Source organism: Ambystoma mexicanum, chromosome 13, assembly GCF_040938575.1.
Source record: "Ambystoma mexicanum isolate Mex_15411 chromosome 13, UKY_AmexF1_1, whole genome shotgun sequence".
Lineage (NCBI taxonomy): Eukaryota > Metazoa > Chordata > Amphibia > Caudata > Ambystomatidae > Ambystoma > Ambystoma mexicanum.
In genome coordinates this window covers 720,836,377-720,855,322 of record NC_090938.1, presented here as the reverse complement: position 1 = coordinate 720,855,322, position 18,946 = coordinate 720,836,377, and the positions used below count along the sequence as shown (strand labels likewise).

Sequence of the window (18,946 nt, the reverse complement as noted above, 5' to 3'; positions counted from 1 at the left end):
TTGCATTTTCCATTGTGTCTGTGTGTAGGGCAGCCCCGAAATACCACTCCTTCTATGCTGATGTTATTTCTTCTAATGAACGTGGCTATCGTTTCTGAAATTTTATTCATTATCGTTTCTTACGTTATTGCACCACACCGCCAAAAAGAAGTCTTTCGGGATGGTCCCGGCCTGTCAAGGTCAAATAACAATAGAACCTTATACTGAGTCGTGGGCCATTCCGGCACCCGAGCAAAAAATCAAAGCAGCTGACCTTCACTTTGAACGAGCGAGCACACATTCCTAGTTAGCTACAGTCAGTGTAAGGCCATCTTGTCTGCGTGCTTTGCAGCCCCAGAGAACCATAAATACGGAGACATTCTATATTTTTTGAAAAATCATTTATATTACTGTTTGGTTTAATTTAATGCGCAAATGAACAAGGTTGGAGAGACACATTGCATGTACAATGAGCAATCACTTTTATTTACACATTACATAGATACACATATTCAATGGGCCTGCGACATGAGGCGACTCGAGAGCAAAGTCACAGGTGAAACCCGGGTGGTTCGCACTACTGCACGCTGAAGGGAGGGGCAAGGGTGGAGAGACACATTGCATGTACAATGGGCCTGCGACATGAGGAGACTCGAGAGAACAGACAATCAAATTACAATCATTTAAACCGTGATGTGTATTTCTCAATGAGCTCTGCTTTAGGTGGACATGGAACAGAGGCAATGTTGGGTGGCAATGCAGTTGTCCCCTGCATAGGTTCGTTCTCAACTCCATGTATGTGCCTATCGAGGACATCTACGATAAGTCTCTCAATAAACTCATATCGCATATCCTCAAACACTGGTTTGATCACCCATTGTTTACTTCTTTTAGTGAAGGCCTTATTGTAGCGAAGCGTCCCTAAAGTTCCGGTCGTCCTACTTTGTTGACGGCCAACATTATGGTTATGTGCCAAGACCGCTAGAAGAGTCCGATTTATCATGCCCTCCATGCCAAAATGCAATTGTTTTGGCCTGTACTTTAGGCACATATTGTGGAACACCTCCAAATCTCCTGTGTGGCAGAATTCCGTGAGTCCCCTCAAATCTCTTGTTATAGTTTTATCAAATACAATCTTTTCAATGGCTTTGTGAGTGGGTGATGAAGGAATCAACCACTTCTTCTTCCGTGCCTCCTCTGTGGACAAATGGCCATGTTCACAATTGTGGAAATGTTGGTTTGTGGACCAGCGGTGAACGTTGGTACAGTGCAGCATTACTGACCGCCATTTTTCCAGTAGAATTTCCAATGACCCTTCACATGTTTTTGAGCTCCACCAAAGATGGTTGCTGATTGACTTGGACCACTGTGAAATACCTTGCATATCTTTTTTTTTACCTGCAGCCGACATTTTTTTATTGATTGTTTTTGCAAGATGCCATACGTCAAATTGGTGATTTATATTTTTGTACTCTTCTCTCATTGTCTTGGCAATTGAAACGTGTCTGTCCGTGGCTATCAGGTCGATCACCATTCCCCGCGATTGTAGTTCTTGCAATGATGCTACAAAGCCAACTTTCTCCATGGCCACTGAGGATGTACTTTGTGACACCTGCACGACCACCAAACTCACAATTTTCTTACTTTCCATGTCCTGAAAGTGGTAGGTGCAGTACTTGGCTGAAAATCCTGGGCTGTCGCACTGTCCATCACCGGCTAGCCTGAACCGTTTGCCCGCGAATGTACTTTCAATAGACATTTTTTCCATTCTCCAAGCTTCGCTAATGGCTGGAAATAGATAATCGGTTTGGTATTTGTAGAACTGAGTTTTCGCAATGAAATGGATTCCCACAAACTGAAAGAAATACTGTAACTTTTTAAAACTTGAACCACTAAAAAGTGCGGCCGCTGCACAAAGAAGATTGCCTGCTGGCAGTTACCCCAGCATGGGTTGTGCAGACCATGAGAACGGATGATATTGTGTACAGGTGGCATGTATTTTAAGGTTAGTGCCTCGAATTGCACGAGTCACATTAATCAATGGCTCCCCACATACTTCCCCACCAACCCAATGCCCACATTTCATCATCATAATAATATCCATCAAACAACTATCGAATACAATGAATTTGGCCTCTTTCCTTATACTGTCACTCTGCATCCCAGCTGGTTCGGCCTGTAACGTTGAGGACATGTCACTCACATGAAAGGTACAATCTCTGATATTGTCTTCCGCTATGTTCAGTGATATTGATGGTGTTTCATTGTCGTCCATTTCATTCTCTTCCATTGCAACATCTGTTCCTTCTCGCAATGGGAGAAAAAAACAATTTCTTCAACTTTCTCGCGCTCTTAGTTTTTGCGGGTGTGGATTCTGTGAATTGATCTCCGACTGCATCCGAACTACCAGGAGGACATTCACTATCAATGGCTGGTGGTGGTATAGCTCCGTTGTCAATCACTTCATATTCTTCCCATTGGCACGATGCATCTCCAGTCTCAAGTCCCTGCCAAAAGGTTTGACAAGCAACATCTCTCGTTCGCTTCACTGTCTGTGTAGATCTAGTTCGTACACCCACTCGCAACTAGAGGACAGATTGGAAAAGGGATGTTCAGTTTAAACACAACTTACAGTATTGAACTATTAACAGTGAAAAACAACATAATACAGTGACCAGGACACTAACCTTCTTTTGCTTTCTTTTCTTTGAAACTTTCTTGCCTCGAACTTCAACATCTGGATGCTGTTGCTCCGACTCGTGTGTGCATGTCTCCACTTCCTCTCGCGCTGCAACTACTATATTTTCATGATAAACACATCCATCACTCACTGACGCTCCATCGACTCCCTGAAACATAGAACTTTCATTAGTATGTATAATAATATTGAAAACACAAAATGTACTTGGGGACCAATACCCATACGTACATCTCAATAGCAAAACACGAATGAACGCATTGTGTAGAACATTCAAACGACAATTATTCACGCATTGTTGATCTAGTTAGATGGAACTGTCAAGATCCATACCTCGGGCTCCGCATAGACTTCCATTGATGATATTATTGAAGATGACGCTTCAGCAACTCCCTGAAACACAGTAATTGCATTAGTATGGTTTTCTATTTAGTTAAAAAGAACATAAACTTTGTGCAGGCGTCAACGGCTCATCTAAATAGACCTGCACAAATGATCAGTTGTCTAAAATAAATAATGGATATCTAAATATGATTCGATTTGCTCCATCGTTGGAAGTGTCACCACCCAGAGATCTGCATCAACTACTAGGGGTGATGTTCTTGTAGAAGAAGCTCCGTCATCTCCCTGAAACATAGTACTTGCGTTAATAAAGAAGGAAGTATAGCGGATGTAATCATGTCATATGATCTCGCTTGATCGAACTGTCAGTATCCATACCTCGAAATGCATAAGAACATCAAGGGACGCTGTAACTGCGGTGCACACTTCTGCAAGCTGTTGCGCCGACCCGTAACTGCATGCTCCCCCTTATTCTTGGACTAATGCTCCATCGACTCCCTGAAACATAGGACTTTCATTAGTAATGAACACAATATTGAAAAAAGAAGACACATAGGAGGGCGACGTCAGAAGGACATATCAATGGCTAAAAACGAAAGAAACATTGTGTGTAACAATCACGCTACAAGAATGCAAGATCTGATGATCTCCATCGATGGAACTGTCTGGAAACGTACCTCGAGCATCTGAGTGACATCAACGGTTGTCGTCAATGTGTTGGACTCCTCAGCATCTCCCTGAAAGACAGTACTTGCATTATTTTGGATAACAATAATTATAACTGAAAACAAAGACTAGAGGACGAGTACTATGGTGTACCATTAGGTAAAATAATTACACGATAAATTAAAACTATTGATTTACATGCCTAAAACAAGTCAGTGTCAGAATAGCTAAGTAAGATTACCCGATAGGCGCTTGAAGTGGCTGATGACTGCAATAACGACACGGATGGAGAATCTTCCGCCTTCATATTGAGTGGATACATAAATGGGGAAATTATTGTTAGCTAATGCTACACACTACCGCAAGGCCGAGAGCTAAGTCCGTAAACTTGACTCACCAGTGGAGGGATGTGGACGAATAGAGTGGGAAAAGCGGTTGAGAGCAATTTTCGCTTCGCTCGCAGTGTTTTCTTCTTTATTAGCAATGATGTGGAGTACATGTCTGAGCTAAAGTGCCTGCTGCAGATGCGGTATCGATCACCCCTCTTGTCCGCAAAGACTTCTAGGACTCTACTTTCAAGCTCAGACGGTGGATATCCGCAATATCGGACCCATTCTCTTATCTGATCTATTGTCTTAGGGAAAACATGCATTATAGTACCTTCAGATTTGTTATGGGTCTTCGAAGGGCAACCGCCAATGGAACAGGCAGGCATTGTGGAAAGTTCTGAAAAGTAAAGATCAACAATTCTCTATGAATACCAATGTGTTAAAAAATTAAATGACACATAAAAGGTTCAATGCAAGGTTCGTTTTGGTTCTTGGAACTATACACGTTATTCACATGTGGATAAGTATTTGAATAACTTTAAAAAAATAGAAAAATAATTTGACTAAACTCAGAACATGTGACTAGTTCCTTGCATGTACTGTCGTGAACGAAAAGAAAACATGGATGCAATTTGATGACTACTAGCAAATAGATATAAATTAAAAAATTGGACGCAAAATGATTATGGTACATGGCCTTACCTTGACGAACAAACAGTTAGATGCAGGGATCAGAGTAGTTTCTTGTCGTAGAACAGGGAGCAGTTCACAGGTTGCAAACTGACGAGTTTGCTCGAAGTGGTCACGGAAGTTCACAGAGACAAAGAGCAGATAACCAGCACCTTCACGGGTTGACTAGCAAAGCGCAAAGAAGTTCTCATTAGAAATATGAAGTGGGTTATAAAGAATTCGAAACAGGGGTGTGTTTGTGAATGAATGACGTGTATATGCCTTTGATAGGGCGGGGGGTGGATTGGGGCGGTGGTCGTGCAGACAAGACACAGGAAGACTCGTGAATGGAGACACACTTATGTGGATTGCAGGGGGGCGTCCAGTGTGAGGGGGGGATGCTTGGCAGGAGACACGGGGTCTGGAGGTAGACATGGGAACAACAACCCATGCTCTATAGACCACTTTGAAGTGTACATGGTCTTTGGCACATCTTGGCCTTTATCGCTCCCTGACAGCTCCACTTGCCAGCGCAAGTACCCTGGTGCGAACTGCCTTTGATAGGGCGGGGGATGGATTGGGGCGGTGGTCGTGCAGACAAGACACAGGAAGACTCGTGAATGGAGACACACTTATGTGGATTGCAGGGGGGCGTCCAGCGTGAGGGGGGATGCTTGGCAGGAGACACGGGGTCTGGAGGTAGACATGGGAACAACAACCCATGCTCTATAGACCACTTTGAAGTGTACATGGTCTTTGGCACCTCTTGGCCTTTATCGCTCCCTGACAGCTCCACTTGCCAGCGCAAGTACCCTGGTGCGAACTGCCTTTGATAGGGCGGGGGGTGGATTGGGGCAGTGGTCGTGCAGACAAGACACAGGAAGACTCGTGAATGGAGACACACTTATGTGGATTGCAGGGGGGCGTCCAGCGTGAGGGGGGGATGCTTGGCAGGAGACACGGGGTCTGGAGGTAGACATGGGAACAACAACCCATGCTCTATAGACCACTTTGAAGTGTACATGGTCTTTGGCACCTCTTGGCCTTTATCGCTCCCTGACAGCTCCACTTGCCAGCGCAAGTACCCTGGTGCGAACTGCCTTTGATAGGGCGGGGGGTGGATTGGGGCGGTGGTCGTGCAGACAAGACCCGTTTGCCGCAGGGCCTCACCAAGGAGAGGCCATCTAACTGCATGTAAGAGGCAGGCTGCAGGATCTAGTACATGGAAGGCAGGGGGGTGAGTTTATAAATACCTCACCCTCCCAGGAGAATATATGGGGGTCATCTCTGTAACCGGTGCCCAAAAGGATGATTTATTATGATCAACCATATTGATTATTTACCTATAACCATGTTTTGTATCAATAAAATCCAACGGCTTTTTATTGCCAACGCTTGAACAAAGTGGTGTGGTAAGTATTTTCGGGGGAGGAGGCAAGGCCGGGAGGCTTGATGCCAACCCGCAAAATAAAATATGTATGACTGCTGCATATATGGGTTCAACGGTTATGTGGATTGAAGGTGGGCGGCCAGCGTGAGGGAGGATGCTGGCCGGAGACATGTGGTGTGACAAGGCAAGGCACAGGAAGACTATTCAATGGAGACACACTAGATTCATTTAAAAAATCAAAACAACCATTGTTAAAATATATGTTGGGCTTTATTTTAGATCTTAATTTCAATTGAACATAAATAATAAACATTACACATTGTAAAGTTCCGGTTGCAGCACATCCAGGGAAAACCCGCGGTATTGTCCACTGTCGCTGGGGAAATGTTGTCTAATGGCAAGTACCGCACAGGCAGGTATTACTCTCCGAATGCGGTGTCCGAGCCTCCCGTGAAGCCACCAAGTGAAGCAACGATAGGCCACCAGCCTGTACCACCTGTGAAAAAGAAAGATGCAAACTGTATTAAAATGACAAAACTTTCTTATCAATGTCGATTCAGGTAAAACATGTAATTCTGCTTTGAAAAAAAATATATCTAGAAAATGCACTATATGGAACAAATTTACATGCGTTCGAATGATATGTAGATGGAATTTTATATGTGGGAGACGACCATGAAATAGTAGTGGCATCACTGACATCACAACCAGAGTATACTTACTCGTTACTCGGATTACGCGGACGAACAGTGCCGCAAAGTTCGTGCATAAGCACCATCATCATCCTCAACACGGTCCGTGAGAGGCAGGCTTCCCTGAACTCTGGCAGCTCGGTGATGCATTGCGGACTTTGCTCGCCTTCCTGCAGACTTTGCTCGCCTTCCGAAATGTAGACCAAGCACCCGGAATTTTCACGGCAGCAGCAGTTCTCCTCCTCAGTTGGCATTAGCTCGCACTGATTACACGTGCACCAGGTGGAGACGCCGTCCATGCGACATGGTCCAGGCTCTTCATCCGTTGACTGGTCCTCCCAACTGCCGTCCGAATCCCCATCGTTTTTGCGTGCTTGCCTTTCCAGTAGTTCCTCCTCGGTGTACTCGGGCTCGTACATATACGGCATTATTGTAGCCATTGTGTGGTAAAGAAAGTAAAATAATTTACCGAGATGGTACAGGTGTTCACACGGGCTACAAGCGGCGAAGGTAGCTGACCAGAGCACTGAAACGAGTCACAGAATACTCAAAGTAACACAGAGAGAGGAATTGAATCGAAAATCTGCTGCTGTGTGTTGTGAAACGGTCTGTTTATACTTATTGGGGAAAGAGGCGTCCTGCCATTTCCATGGTGACACGTCATTAGCTGAGGCGCAGCGATTGTTGACACGAAACGTGCTTTGGCGTTGGGAAATGGGCAGTACGCGTCTGCTGATGTCAGGCTCAGGGGCGGGGGATTTGATTTAGTGCCGCAAAGGCAGGTGAGCCAGGTCGATGGGGCGAAATGATAGGATTATCACAAAATGGAGGCTGATTTCGAGGGCGATAATGGGCGAAAAGTCGGGTAAGGTCCATAGGAAAGTTTTCTACGATCTACCGATTTATGCTTACAAACACATGGCCGACCCGTAGGGACAATAAAAAAAAGTCCCGGAACTATCCTTTAAGTTTGCAAGGTGGGAACTAAATGGTGAAGCAATTCAAGTTGTGGAGTCGGTCAAATACTTGGGATATGTCATCCATGCCTCCCCAGCTCTTTATAAAGTTGAAGCAGAAGTTACAGCAAAGGTAGTACAGGGAGCTGCACAATTGCTGAAACTAAACCAGAAATTTAGCAAATTTTCGATCTCTGCCTTGATTAGATACTATTTGGCAAACATAGTGCCAGTCATTCTTTATGGGCTGGAGTCTAGACCACGATTGTGGTCAGTCAATTGGGATGTTCCTACAGACTGCCTTAGGGAAAATCGAACTAGAAACTCAGACTGGAAAAGATAAATAAGAATAGCAGGAGGAAAGTAACAGAATTAGCACACTAATCAATAAAAGAAAAGAAATGAAAAGAAGGTCCGAAAAGAGCTGTTCTTTGTAAAAACAATTAATGTTGTTAACACAAAATAAAAAAAAATGTTTAAAAAATTGGGATGTTTTCGAGGGGCAGATATGGAAAAATGTATTAGGTCTCCCTGCCCGTACTCCTAATTGGAGCCTTAGATACGAACTAGGCTTAAAATCCCTAGTGTGCATGGCCTGTTGGAAACTAATCTCCCTATATCGGGATATCTTGGTTGGTAAAGAAATGGCCCTATATAGTGACATTAGATGTCATATGCTGAAGACCAAATCCGCGATCCTTCGATTATTGGAGAGTAAGGTAAGAGAGCTTCTCTCTAGTGTTGACCTTGATGGAGGCACTCTCATATCCAACCCACTAAAAATCAAACAAAAACTTGAGCTCATGGATTGGATAACAACTATCGAAATAGTGCGCATGGGATCATCTGTTAACCTGTTTTTGGGTGTCGAAAAAGAATTAGGATGCCCTGCGAACTACCTGATTAAAGTTCCAGACAGTTCCCTGCTCAATAACTTCTTAAGAATCAGGTTAAACCTGGGTCATTGTGGAGAGGTTTTGGCAAGGCGCCATCAGGGTTGTGGTGCAAAACAACTATGTAAAGTCTGCATTGATCCAGTACAGCAAACATTGCGGCATTTACTCATGGAATGCAAGGGGACATGGAACTCTCGCTTGACATACTTCAGCCGTTTTGTCCAAGAAGAAGAAAATATCATCTCAGAGTTCTTCTGGGACAAAATCGTCTCGGGCAGTAACGCCGCACTTTCTTCTGCGGTGATATGCGCGTTGAAAAGCTGTGAGATTATGCTGTAGAACTGCAGATGGTGTTGAAGTTAAAAGAAAGGTGAAGTAAAGGCAGATCCTGGCAAAAATACCAATGTGGATAGGGATCAGGATAATATGGTTTTATGTATTTTTGCTTTTGTTTCTTTTCATTACGAATGTATTGCTCTAATGGTATGGTTCAAATATGTTGTTTTATTAACTTTGTAAAGACTTGCGAGTCATAAACAAATAAAAAAAATTAAAAGAATTCCAAATTCTTGAAGTTGTGACAAGGTACAACCCACACGAGTATATGAGCAAAATACTTGATCTTAGGGAAACATTCTGGATTGATTACCTCAGAACCCTCACACCCAATGGCATGAATGAGGAGATCAACTATTTATGTTACATTTGCTACCACCCTTTGGTATCTATTCAGTCATCCAGAACTGAACTATATGATATCATTCACTGTGTGACTAAAACTAATGTGGACATTACTTTTATTCTATTGTACATTCCCTTGCAAGACTCTGAGCTGTGGTGCTGTGATTGGGCTCCTTATTAGAATTATAATTTTTCCATTTACTGTTATGGCACTTCTTTAGTAACTTTCAAATGTCTATAGCCTTTGTTTTTCATATACATGGTCACTTAATATCAATCTGTTTGTTTTTGCCACCTTTCTCCATGTTAGAACATTTGTTTGCACTATCTTCCCCAAAACCCAGCCCAGACTCTCCTGCCCCTCTTTATCCACAGGAGGGTCGGGACACGAGACACTGATGACGTCACAACGCCTGCCAGTGCATGACGCTGCAGCGCCCACGGTTGTCAGGGCAACAGGCATATACACAATCGGCTGTGCGTGCTCGCGCACGCCACCACTGTGAGCTACACGCCCGCAATTGAAGGTGAGTAACATGCTTCTGGCCGCCAGTTCTGCCAGTGTGGCAATCAAACACATTTTCTTATACTCTTGCTTGGATCTTTCACAGATCTTACTGCAATAGCCTTCCGGGATCGCGCATTACATCTAAAAGGTAACTGCCTTGGATGTGCATTGATCGCACACCTATTTGCTCTTTTGAAATGCTAATAAAGCACTCTGTTACGTTCACAGACACAAAGGTCTGCTTACTAAGGTACAGTGTATCCCATACTTACTTTGTAATTGATTAACTCACCATGACAGTCACTCTCTCTCTAGATTTTACTCTCTCTTTTCTACATTTTTCCATACGCCATATGAACCAATTTGGTATGCATTTGGCCTTTGAATTTTGTTGAAACTGTTTGATCATATATATGTGAATGCACTTTTGTCTGGATTTACCTCATTAATGCATATACATTAGTGCTCAGCCCTGAAGATGGAGTTTTACTCCGAAATGCATTGGCTATGAGCCCATACCGCTAAGGAAGCTGTTTGGCTCAATTTTTGATTTGCTTATTTTCTTGTTTAAATATCTTTTGCAAGACTATTCTAAAGTACTGCACACTATTTTTACTTTGCAACGTTCCGCTAACAAAGGACAGATAATTGAGCAGAATACCAATTAGCACAACATATATTGCAGCTTTTTAATAAGAGCAGCCTGTGAGCATCTGGCATACTGGGTGGTGTCACCCATTTACTTTTACCAAAGAATAAGCGCCCCATCTTTAGAAAAGAGTTCAGCTGAAATGTTAAAGAGGTTTAACCGTCCAAGACAGAATTCTGACCCAACCCCATCTCTGGTGGCTTCACAAATCAAGACTGACAAAAATGGGGTAGAAAAGAGAATTCCCCATGTAGAAATGACATCACAACTCAAATGTAACTTATGCAACATTAAAAGGTTATGTAATAACAATACTCACTGTATCATCAGCCTCAGAAAGGTGTCGGACATTTTAGACATTGCTTAACTTTGCTTCTTTTAACCCTCTACAAAACATGTCCCTGTTGCTGCTTATAGCTTTCCATACTGTATGAAAAGGATCAAACCATGTGATCGCTCATCAATCAAAAGAATATTTATTTATTGGTTTGTCTGAATTTCACATATCAGCATTAAACATCTAAAATAGGCTAGCACAGCAATATTAATAATTTGTACTAATCGTATATACCAAGATAGATGAATATAGTTAGAAGAGGATGAATTTGTTATCTCCAGCTTCTTTCATACTGGTCTGCAGATTTCCATCGCTCAATTACTGTCGTATTTTATTCATGCCCCACCAAAGAAATCTCTATGAAATGGAAAGTCTGTTTCCCCTGAAGAGAGAACACGTGAAGTGTCTTGGAAAATCGTTCTGATCAGGAGGCCATGCTTTCTCTTTGATGGAGAACCGCCTCTAGTGCAATGGTAATCCATGTTCTCTCAGGATGGATGCCAAGTGTTCTCATCATGGACTCCTTGTTCTCAGCTGAGGAATATAAAAGACAAAATGCACCCATTTTAGGATCAGTGAAGCGGTGGAAGGAACACATCTTTATGCTGTATTGCCTACTGTTAGAATATGTCCATTCTAGTCACACATGTTATGAAGTGCATTGCCTTAAAAATATAAATGTAAGTTTCTTGTGAATGAGGATAGTCAGTCCTCTTAATGCTTTGCTTATGTGCACTATGGAATTGTGCTCTAACCCATTCTAGGCAAATGCATTTCCTGCAACATCAGTGCATCCATCCTAGATTTTATACGACATCAGTAATCACATCTCATTGGCCACCTGGATACCGGAGATGACGTCCCGAGCTTCCTAGGAATGAGTTACATACAGAATTCCAGGACAAGTATTCAATAAATCAACAAGTGGAAAACTATTGCAAGCTACTTCCTGTAATGATTCTGCACGATAAACTGTTTGGCTTTTTAATATAATATGGGGACTTCTTCTTACAAGCTATCAGGATATTGACTTAAAGATAGCAGAGAATATCACGTGAGCCCCCCCTTTAGCCTATCCGGAATTGAGTATTGCATGACTTGTTTTTGAAATTCCAAAAGGGACCTTGACAGGGCGTTTTTGAAATATAATCCCTATTGTGACATGTACTCTATCCATGGTCCTTCTGGTCAGCAGATTTAATGCAACAACACTCCTGAAATTCAGCAATCACATTTCGAGCAAGTCCACCTTAACTATGCACCCCCTGTTGCGCCATGACCTCTGGTTACAGCGGTGGCCACTGTACCTTGCAACAATAGGTTTCTTTGGGACCACTATATCACATCAGTGATGTCATGTAGGAAGTAATTATTGATGTCACCAGTGATGTTATTGTGGTCATATGCTGCACAAAAGGGGTGCATAGTTAAGCTACAATTGCTCGAAAGGCGATTGCTGAATTTCAGGGGTTCTGTTATGTTAAATCTGATCACTTTAACCCTCTGTTAACCAAGGTTTTTTTCACTGAATTTCAAGGGTTTTGTTATACTATAGTTTCTTTGGGGCCCTCTAGCTGTGGTCAATGTACATGATGCACCACTAGTTTCCTTTGGGGCCCACTAGCCATGTTGCACCAACAGGGTTTTAAAGGGGCCCACTATCCATGGCCTTTGGCCGTTGACACTGTAGATGTTGCACAAATAGGTTTCTTGGGGGCCTACTAGCCATGGCCTTTGGCCATGACCACTGTACATGTTCACCAATAGGTTTCTTCAAGGACCACTAGCCCTGACCTTTGACAATGGCCACTGTACATGTTGCGCCAATAGGTTTCTTTGGGGCCCACTAGCCCGTTCCTTCGGCCATGGTCACTGTACATGTTGTTATTGTTATTGTTATTTTGCATTTATATAGCGCCTTATATACCATTGGTATGGTCTGAAGGCGCTGGTAGGTTGAACGCCCTTGGGAACCGAAGTTCAAGTCAGTAGAGGGAGAGCAGAGAGAGTCCAATGGTGCGTGTGCGCACCAGGTATGTGTGCAGCTGGTGCGGAGTTCGTGTGGTAGCTGCTTCTTAGCGGTAGGTGTGGTGGTGGAGAGATCATGAGTATGTGTTCGCTCTGCCGGGATTTATCCCGACCGAGAGTGGTTGCGTTAGGCCTGAGGAGAAACGCCTAGCTGGGGGTGTGGAGCCAGCAGTGTTTACTTAGAGTGATGGGGGGAGAGCGGGAGATGTTGATATGAGAACAGTTATACCGAATAGTGTCATAGTATCCCTGTGTTCTATTTGAGTGGTGGTTCCAAAACATATTATGTACGTCACTCAAACGCGCTCCACACTCAGACGCGCTCCACACTCAGACGTGCTCCCTACTCTCGTCTGCTCTTCACCCTCGTCCGCTCTTCACCCTCGTCCGCTCTTCACCCTCGTCCGCGCTGCACCCTCGTCCGCGCTCCACCCTCGTCCGCGCTCCACCCTCGTCCGCGCTCCACCCTCGTCCGTGCTCCACCCTCGTCCGCGCTCCACCCTCGTCCGCGCTCCACCCTCGTCCGTGCTCCACACTTGTCCGCGCTCCACACTCGTCCGCGCTCCACACTCGTCTGCGCTCCACACACTTGTCCGCGCTCCCTACGCTCGTCTGCTCCCTACGCTCGTCTGCTCTTCACACTCATCCGCGCTCCCTACGCTCGTCTGCTCCCTACGCTCGTCTGCTCTCCACCCTCGTCCGCTCTCCACACTCGTACGCACTGCATACTCGTCTGCTCTCCACACTCGTCCGCTCTCCACGCTCATCCTTTCTACATGTTCGTTCGCTCTTACACGTTCGTCTGGTCAAGACGTTCATACGGTTGATACGTTCGTGCGTTCAGTGTAGTCATCAGTTCTACGCCCTTCTGCGTTGTATTTTCTTCTCTGTGTTTACGTATTCATCAACTCTGCACATACTCAACAACTCCACACGCTGGTCTGCTCTCCACGCACCAACCACTCTACACACTTATTGGCTTTAGTAAGTTCATCTATTCCATCCGATCTCCATACTCATTTGGTCTTTCTAGTCGTCTGTTCTTCCATCCATGCGCTCTTACACTTAGCGCATTCATCTGTTCTATCCACTTCATCCGTTCTAACTATTTCATCTTCCTACTACATCCCTCCTCATTTATTGTGTCCATTTCATCAGTTTAGATCTCCTATTTTCACACTGATTTATTCCTATTATCATTGTTTTGATCTACATTACTTGTTTAGATCTGTTTGTCTTTCTTAGTTTACATTCGAGTTTATTAGCTGTCAGTTTCTCCCTTCAGGTAGTTTGTTGGGTCGGTGGTTATTGCGATGATGCTAGTTTGGAAACCGGTTGGTTTTAGGGGAAGAGCCAGGTTTTCAGTAGTTTGCGGAAGGACGTTAAATCCTCAGTAAGGCGGATGTGGGGTGGGAGGGAGTTCCATAGGGTTGGGGCTAAGGCTGTGAATGAAGATCCGCCTAACATGAGTTTGTCTTAGGAATTACTAGGAGGCCGGCTGAGCTTGATCTTAGGGTGCGAGTGGGATGATAAGGTATTAGTTTGTCCTGAAGATATTGAGGTCCAGTTTTATGCAATGCTCGATGGGAGAGGAATAGGGTTTTGAAAGCCACCCTATGGGCTACTGGGAGCCAGTGCAGTGTCTTAAGGGCTGGGGATACGTGGTCTCTTGGACCGAGCGCAAGTAGCATTTTGGCCGCCGCGTTTTGTGCCCTTTGGAGTTTATTCAGTTGGTAGGCATCTATTCCGAGGTATAGGGGGTTTGAGTAGTCCAGTCTTGATATAACGATTGATTGGACCTCGGAGAATCTGTTGGGAAATGAGAGATATGGAAAGATGCGCCTAAGGTTTTTGAGGTGGTAGTGGCAGGCCTTTGAGACATTGTTGACTTGGCGCAAGAGTGTTAGGTCAGAGTCCAGGGTGCAACCAAGATTTTTCACTGTGTTGGAGGGTGTCGGTGAGTTGCCCATGGCGGGGGGCCAGGGTAGTGGGTGCGGAAGAAGATCGGGGTTGCCACAAACCATGATTTCTGTTTTGGAGGGGTTTAACAAGAGGTGGCTTTGGGTCATCCAGCGTTCTATGTTGAGGAGGCAGGATGTTAGGTCAGGTCGGGAATTAGGTTTCGCGTTCAAGAATTTTAGAATTAGTTGAGTGTCGTCGGCGTAGTTGTAACACAGGATGTTGTGTGAGCGAATTATTGGTGGGAGGGTGATCAGGTAGAGATTGAACAGGAAGGCGGATAGACATGCTCCTTGTGTGACTCCTGTGTCGACTGGTCGGGCTTGGGAGGTAAAGTTGGAGAGTGTTGTTATTTGGTGCCTATCTTTGAGTAAAGAAGCTATCCATTTAAGGGCAGTTCCACGTATTCCTAGGGAGTGGAGGCGGTCAAGGAGGATTGAGTGATTGATCGTGTTGCACCAATAGTTTTCTTTGAGGCCCACTAGTCATGAAATTTGGCCATGGGAATTGGCACAGAGACCCGTTTCTTTTTTGTTTTTTAACTCTTTTCAAATTCCCGCAGGATTCCCCCAATATTACCAAATGTCAAAGAACTACACATGCGTCATGCCTGTGGTATTCCCCGGGTATTGCCACTATAATGCAAAAATGCTTGAAAATCAAAAACTCTTCACTGCGCTCACATGCACTCAACAAATAACCCCCCTTATCTTTCCATGGTCGCCCCACTCCCTGAGTTGCTTTTTCCCTCCGTAGCCCTCTCCGTTACCCTGTTTCACTCTTTGTTTTGTGTGATGCAGTTTCATACCGTTCACCTCTTCCGTTGTAGCCACGGTAATCTCATGGGATTCCCCCGATAATGCGAGTCTCAACTGAAACTGGCTCCCCAGACCACCCCCAACTCCCCAACTTCACATGATGTCCTCGTCCCCCCCTTCCCACATCCAGCCTGATGCAATGTCATCCTTTTTCCTCCTCCAAATACCTTTTTTTGGTGCCCTTTTGTTTTCACATTCACACAGTATTAATGCGGAAATCGCTTGCATTGAGCAAAATAAATTGGGTCTTTTCATTTCTGAAAAGTCTTTCTGCTGCAAAGCACCATGGCAGATCTCCCTATTTTTTTGGGAGAAGTGGGCACCACCTTCCCCATCAAATATTTTAAAACCTACTGGATGGAAAACCCCCACACCTGTCCTGGGAAATTAAGACAACGCTTTGTGCCCAAGTTGAATTGGACTTTTCCGCTATGGGAATTTGAATGGAAGTAGGCCTAAAACAGCGTTTCATTTTGCTTTCTTAATAACTTTACCATTTCTTAACAAATCTTTCCCATAATTGCCAGTCTTTTAAAAAAATTTCATCCAAATCCGTCAACCAAGTCAAAAGTTATTAGCAATAGAATTTTCGGATTTCCTGTGACTGATGTCACTCACTTTAACTACAGGGTGGCGGTAGCCGCCCTAACATATATATATACACTGTGAGGGGTTAGAAATGTGAGACAACTTGTAGATGATTTCTCAATAAATGCCATTTTATTAAATCATAAGTTTCAATAAACGCTTCACTATCCCTACCCTGGCAAGGATTTCCCTGCCTGAAGTAAACTAAAGGAAACACTAACAAAAGGATTCTGTCCCTCACGCTTGTAAATAAAACACACAAGAAAATATATGGCAATTCACAACAATGATGATTGCTTTTATTAAGTATTCACAGTCCCTCTTTATAACCTGGGTAAACTCCCCTTCCTCAGGTTTTAGGTTGGATTCAGTTCCGAATTTCAACAAAAAGTCACAAGGAAATCTGGGTTTATAACAAAGTTCCAACACAGTACTTTGCACTTTCAACTGGTCCAAAGAAAGTTCTATTAATCCAATGTTCAACAAAAGCAATATTCCTGTTCTTCCTTGAATGGTTATTTTCAGTCCATCAAATAGCATCAATGCTACTCTTGGTCAAGATGATTTGCCACAACTTATAAGATTCAAAGAAACCCAGCTTTTTAACACTAGTGTCTCTCAGCTCTCCCTTTAACACCATAAATCATAGTTTGTATCATGTCAGGACATCTTCACAGCACTTCCACTTCTACCTGGTTTACTCTCATCCCAGGCCCACTTCTAAAAGGATTCACCACGAGGGTCTACTCGCCTGCCCGAGAGTTTTCCACAGTCAACAGTGCTTCTGAAGATCTACATCTACTGACAACCACAAGTTTACAACAGCTTCAGCTGTTTGCAGTTTTATGCTTTTCAACAACTTTTCAGAAAGGACCAGATTCACATTAGTGCTCCTCAAAACTTTAATGTAAGCAAGACACTCTTTATCTGAACATTCACCTTCCAGAAGGGCAGCCTCTTTGCCACTCTTATCCTTCTGCAACACCAATAAACAAAATGCCCTTAAGGATGTGATTCTACCTTTCCTTCTTTTGGCTCTTGCAATGTGAGTTTTTATGCCAGCTTTACTTTTATGGAACAATCACAATCAACAAACTTCACTCTTAAGACGTTACACTCACCCCATCTCTTCCTGTTGACTACATTAGCTATATGCCTAGTTGTTAGTGTCTTTTGGCTTTGGACAATGCTTGCATCACTCTTGGCTTTGAGCAATGCTTATTTTTTTCAGTGGAACTCACAATTATTAAAGTTCAGTGACTTAGGTTCAGTGCTACAATGTCTTTTTCTTCAATTAGCCTTCACTTTTAGGCACACATGATTAGTATTTCAGCTGTTGTCTTCAGTTTAATATTCAATTAGTACAATTCCAGCAGTTTCACTTATACTTGAGAGCTGCTATTGTTGCATTCATTGTCTGACAATCATCGGTCGGGTTAACAGCAATTTCGCTGGCAGTGATTCTCCTTTGACTGTTGCGTGCCTTTGTACGCGCAATGGATTTGGAACGCTGGGTAACACTCAATGGCTTCTGTCTTCGACCCCTTCCCGTGTTGCAGGACTTCCACTGCTGCGGCTTCTTCCGAATGGACACACTTCCTCGCTGAAGTTGCCTTCGTTCTCGCCAGTCGAGTACGGAGCTTGGCTTGCTCCCGAGACCTTCGGGTGCACACCAGGCCCCAGCCACTGTCTCCTGCACGTTTCCTGCTGCGGAGTCTCTGCAATTCAGTTCACATGGGGGAATGCCTTCTTCCTTTACGCTTCCCGCTGCGCAACCTCTGCACTTCAGAGAGGGTCCTTTTCACTCTAAATCTGGACCGGCAACTAGAATCTGCTGTACAGTATTCCCGGCTCCCTCTCTTTCCTCCAACCTCTACGTGAAATGCCACAAGGTGCTCTCCTTCTGCTGCTGCTACATCTGATCCATCTAATGGCCCGCATCTGAGGGGGCCTTTTAAGCCTCTCTGCTTCCCTCAGGTGTGGGTCATTTGCCTTAACAAGCTGATCACTCCTGCAACATTGCTCTTGAGCCCTCTTCCTCATCCCAGTGCATGGAATTATGGGACTTGAGGTCCCCAACAACAAAATTAGATTTTCTTATTTCTTCCACTCTGCAATTAGCCATTAGAAGTATGGGATTTCTGGGAAAATTAAACAAGGGGGTTTCCCAGGCTCTCTGATGTATTCCCCTCTCGACTCCCATGTGATCTTTCGGCAGAACACCACCCCCGGGTCGGATCAGGAAGTGTCTGCCCTTCCCCGGCCACTTGAGAAGGGTCCCAGGCCAGGTTTACTGTGGGAATCATTGCTGATTCATCACAACACATACACACTGATATATAAATCCCAATAACAGGTGTGTGGGGTGAAGTCCTGTGCCCACCATCTAACATCACCCCATCCATCTCGGACAGCCAGGCAAAGCTTCTATGGCTTGGACCCCTGGGGATTGGAGAAGGAGGTGGGTAGAACTGAAAAGTTTAAACAAGTCTAAGAAAATGATCTGAGATTGATTGAGCCAGGAAGGCAGGGGGCCAACCTCCTGCACTAGCAGAGTCCTGGAAACAGCGAACTCCTTCCCTTACCTCAGACTCTCATAAATAGCCTGAGAGTGAACAATGTATTATGATGAAAATCCCACTAACAGCACAGAATGGGATGAACCGAAGTGAAGACTGACAGTGAAGAACAGAAGCCCCCCGATCACCCCTTCTCTCCCCCCTAATCCTACAGTTCTGTGCAGCTTAATTAACTGTCCCTG

At 44.3% G+C, this 18,946-nt stretch overlaps 1 long non-coding RNA gene across 1 annotated transcript in view; it reads right to left on the bottom strand.

Moving 5' to 3' along the window:
* Positions 1–10,915: 10,915 nt before the first annotated feature.
* Positions 10,916–18,946, bottom strand: part of LOC138521805 (uncharacterized) — a 57,372-nt gene continuing 49,341 nt past the window's right edge. The window contains exon 2 of the long non-coding RNA XR_011283127.1: positions 10,916–11,326. This is a non-coding gene — a long non-coding RNA (uncharacterized lncRNA). The remainder of the gene's footprint in view (positions 11,327–18,946) is intronic.